Here is a 4,980-nt window from a genome sequence, read left to right as displayed (position 1 = left end):
CCCACAAGAATCTTAATATTGGGCTCTATTCATGCAATTCACTGACTTAAAAAGTCACTACTAATTTCTACAACAGTTAACTTACATTTATTTGCCTGATTTTCAACTACCACCAAATTAGTTTTCTCCATTATGTTTCCAAGATCAGGACATTTTTCCACCTTCTTTCCCATCCAAAGACTTGTAATTTCCAAGTTTTCTTTACCAACTACTCCAGTTCTCACCAGTACTGTTGTCTTTCAGCACTTTTATAACCATACCATTTGGACCATACAATATTATAGAAATCTTTCTTCTTCTTCTTTTTGTTCCTCCAGCTCTTGGCTTAACAGAGGGAAGGGAGACAGAGGTAATTCCCCATAGTACATGTCTCCCATGTTGCCTAGCAAGTTTCAGTCTCCCTATGTCAATATCTTTATTATAAACCTGTTTTACCATCTTAGTATAAACATCACTCTTCCCTATGAATACTATTTGTTGTGTTCCAGTAAAATACTTATATGGTTATTCTTAAATATTTAGAAGAATTAGGGATACATGCCTAATATGATTTCAGTCATGCCCCCCTCTTTCTACAACATAAAGAAAATATAGGTATGGAAACAATAACAAAACAAGTCAACACTTTATTACTGGTTTGCTTTCAGCCTCATAATCCAATTCCAGAGTACTGTCAATTTGTCTAGGCCATTTGAAGGAAACCTTAGTTAGCTAACTTAATCAGTTTGCATGTCCTAAAAATAAAAGTACAATTCCCCAATTTATGCTGCTGCTGCTAAGTTGCTTCAGTCATGTCTGACTCTATGCGACCCCATAGATGGCAGCCCACCAGGCCCCCCTGTCCCTGGGATTCTCCAGGCAAGAACACTGGAGTGGGTTGCCATTTCCTTCTCCAATGCATGAAAGTAAAAAATCAAAGAGAAGTCGCTCAGTCATGTCTGACTCTTAGCGACCGCATGGACTGCAGCCCACCAGGCTCCTCTGTCCATGGGATTTTCCAGACAAGAGTACTGGAGTGGGTTTCCTTTGCCTTCTCCCAATTTATAGATTTTGCTAAATCCAAACATGAGACTTAAAATTTACTCAGTGAAAAAAAACAAGTATGCCTATTAATAAAAATGTGAGAGTTAGACCTAAGAAAGCTGAGTGTGGAAGAATTGATGCTTTTGAACTGTAGTGTTGGAGAAGAGTGATGGAGAAGACTCTTGAGAGTCCCTTGGATTGCAAGGAGATCAAACCAGTCAATCCTAAAGGAAATCAGTCCTGAATATTCATTGGAAGGACTGATGTTGAAGCTGAAACTCCAATACTTTGGCCACCTGAGGCAAAGAACTGACTCCTTAGAAAAGACCCTGATGCTGGGAAAAGTTGAAGGTGGGAAGAGAAGGGGATGATGGAGGCTGAAGTGGTTGAATGGTATGACTCAATGGACATGAGTTTGAGCAAGCTCGGGGAGTTAGTGATGGACAGGGAAGCCTGGCATGCTGCAGTCCATGGGGTCCCAAAGAGTCGAACATGACTGAGTGACTGAACTGAAACTGAATTAATAAAAACACACTGACCTTTTCGTTTGAGCTGGCAGGCCAGCCTGCCGTGGGGAGGGTGAGAGCTCCTGCAGCCACTCACAATGGAGGAACTGGAGCAAGGCTTGCTGATGCAGCCATGTGCACGGCTACAGCTTGCCGAGAACTCCCTCCTGGCCAAGGCCTATATCACCAGGCAGGGCTATGCCATGCTGGTTTCAGATCTTTAACAAGTGTGGCAAGGACAGGTGTACACTAGTGCGATCAGTCAGCGAGCCAAGGAGCTGAACAAGCACCTGACTGCTCCTCCCGAGGCTTTTCTTTGACATTTGGATGATCTGCTTTTCCCACTGTTGAAGGATGCTTCTTGCCCTGGCATAGCTGCATTCTCATGTGATTGTGTGGCAGAGGCACTGACACTATGGAGGCAGAGTGAGCTTTCTGGTCTCCCATTCTACTGGAATTTCCACTGCACCCTAGCTAGCCCTTTGGTGGTCTCCTAATGTTTGATTCGTCCTCTGATGGGCATGAGTCTGGCATTGCAGTGCCAGGTGAGTGACCTAACAATGATGCTTCACATGATAGATCTAGAGATCCAGGACTACCAGGAGAATGGTGCTATGCTGAGCCAAAACTGGTTGAAGACAGAGCCATTTGAATAGACTTTCTTCTTGGAACAATTTATGGTGGAGAAACTACCAGAGGCATGCGGTGTTGGTGATGGAAGACCCTTCATCACAAATCTGCAGAGTCTGGATATGGCAGTCACCAGATAAAAGATCCAGGTGGGACAGAAACATCAGGGTGCTGGAGATCCCCAGACCTCAAGCAGTGCCTTCTCACAGGAAACTGATAACCAACTTCTGAATCAGCCAGAAGAGCCTATCTCCTCAGCACCATCCCTCTCAGGACCTGAGAAGGAGCCCACAGTTCCTTCAGCCCAATGCAGAGACCTCAGCTGTTTGAAAGTGCAGAGGAAGAAGCTAACAGGGCTCTTCAGTTAACCTGTCTCCATCTCAACTGCTCTGGATGGACTCAGAGAGGAGTTTCCTAGTATCACCTTGGAAGGAGATCCCGTGGCAGCAGCATCTCTGACACAGAGTTATCCAGTCAGGGACTCCACCATAAGGGCCAGAAAACTGAAGCTCATGTTGACAGGAATGGCTACTGTTAACAAGGGAATCCTGGCTCCAACCCATTGGGCACTGGCCTTTCTTGTCCAAGTGGAAGACTGTCTCTGGGAATCCCGCACCCTCCCTTCTTTTAGTGAAGGTTCTCTAGACTCAGGATCTACCATGGACTTTAGGTATATGGGGCAGGTCAGCAAAAAGGCACAACGTACTCAAGAAGCCTTGTCTGTCTTTCCAAAGAGTCCCTAGCTACTCCCAGATGCTCCTCAGAGACCAAGTACTCACTTTCCTGAAAAAACAAAATAACAAACAGAAAAAACACATTGAAATCAGAAATGAAAGAATGTATGGGCAAGTAGTAGTATTTAATGCTTCCAAATGGGTAACTTAGATGTCAGTACCAACCTTCAACCAAGTATAGGCAGCCAGCATACCCCAGTAACTTCTTGAATGACACAAAATCCAAAGGACAAAAAAACCAAGCCTGAACCAAGCCTGACCCTTAATCAAGATCTTTTTACCATAGATGTGTATAATAAAGAGAGCTAAGAAAAAATATGTTATTAACACATGCTGACTTTGTAACAAATTTAAGATCTCTACCTTTTAAAAAACTGATTTGACCACCTGTGCTTGAATCAAATTGATCAAAATTAGTTCTTCACTTCTCCTGTTTTAAAATGGGGAGGATTTGCCTTTAATCTTCACTGGGGGTGAATTAGAGTGGGGGCAATTAATGAGGAGTGGAGGAAGATGAAAGAAGACTTGAGTGCTTCTTAAAAGCTAATTGTGTATTTATTCAATCACATGTTGATTAGTTGTCATTAGAGCCTGTTATTTATACTTCAGGATAAACTAGATTTAGTTTTTTTAAAAAGTCACCAAGTCGTCAATAATAAATATTTAATTCAAAGATTTTGTTATTGTATTTTTTATTACATGTGAATGTATGACCAAGTTTTCATTTATAACTATTATAATATTTGGATATAATATATATTTATTCAATTGTCTTTCAAACCACAGAAAAAAAGCTATTTTTCTTTCAACAACATATTTTTGTTGCAGATATTAAGGCAATTATCATTTTTATCTGGAATTTCAGTGTTAATTTTTATTTGTTCCCAGATAGAATTTGGAGTTATTTCATCCTTCAAATAATTTACTGTATTGTACAATTACAATAGCATGACAATTCCAGGTCTTGGTTCACTTACATGAGTTTAAACTTTGTTGTAATTCCATTAGAATATTTTTTAAAAATGTGCTAGTCATGGTTGAGACTTACCTACCATCAGCTATGTAAGAACTTGGAGCACATTGCACAGCTCAAAATGTATATATTTAATATCAGTTCTACCAATTCTTTGTCTTTTAATAATCTAGTTTTTATTTTTTAGAATACCTTAAATGCATTTTTAGGGATATTTTGCTTAAAACATCTTCTTTTGATTCTTAGGTGGCTATTAAAAATGTCTTCATATTTTTCCACAGTATTACAATTTTTAAAAGTCTGGCATTTATAAATAACAAAAAGCATTTTTTTATTTATTATGCAGCATAAAACTCATTTTCCTATAGATTTATACTATTCTGATTTCACTTAGATTATTATTAAATGATACTACTTTAAAATAATTAGGGATAGTAATATTGCATCATCTGTTAGTTACGCACTAATTTTTGACCCCAAATTATTTATATTTGCTATTTGGAAGAAATGTGATTAAAATTCATGTCACTAAATTTGTATATGTTTTAGAGCTTTAAATCAAATGGATTTATATAGCTTTTTCTGAGTGTTACTGCTTCAGAAGATTCAGCTTTTGACAATCTTTTTCACATAGCTCTATTAAGTAATAGCATCAAATTGAATAATCTAAAACATTCTATCTTATGCTATAGTATTTTTCAAAAAACTAATTCACTAAACATCTCAGTTGCTTTACATCTTGAGAACATTAAGAAGTGTGCTGACTTATTCAAATTGTTTCATGAATTAGCTCTAATAAAAGATGATTTGTGAGAGAAAACTTTAAAAAAATTTTATAAATGTAACAAAATAAAATCATTTCAAATAAATAAAACACTTTTAGATTGCAATTAAAATAAATTATACCTAATTTATTTGTAAATGTCTCATACCTGGATTGGGCTTTGCTGGAGGCTCAGTGGTAAAGAATCCACCTGCCAATGCAGAAAAACACATTTTCAACAGGTAGTCTGGCAAGATCTCCTAGCAAAGGAAATGGCAACCCACTCCATTATTCTTGTCTAGAAATTGATACAGTCCATGGGGTTGCAAAGAGTCAGATACAACTTAGCAA

At 38.5% G+C, this 4,980-nt stretch overlaps 1 pseudogene; it reads left to right on the top strand.

Moving 5' to 3' along the window:
* The first annotated feature begins 1,627 nt into the window (after positions 1–1,627).
* Positions 1,628–2,527, top strand: LOC113880627 (annotated as a pseudogene).
* The last annotated feature ends 2,453 nt before the right edge of the window (positions 2,528–4,980 follow it).

Source organism: Bos indicus x Bos taurus, chromosome 2, assembly GCF_003369695.1.
Source record: "Bos indicus x Bos taurus breed Angus x Brahman F1 hybrid chromosome 2, Bos_hybrid_MaternalHap_v2.0, whole genome shotgun sequence".
Classification (NCBI taxonomy): Eukaryota; Metazoa; Chordata; class Mammalia; order Artiodactyla; family Bovidae; genus Bos; species Bos indicus x Bos taurus.
The sequence above is the reverse complement of the archived record's forward strand: the minus strand, read 5'-3'. Positions and strand labels throughout refer to the sequence as shown.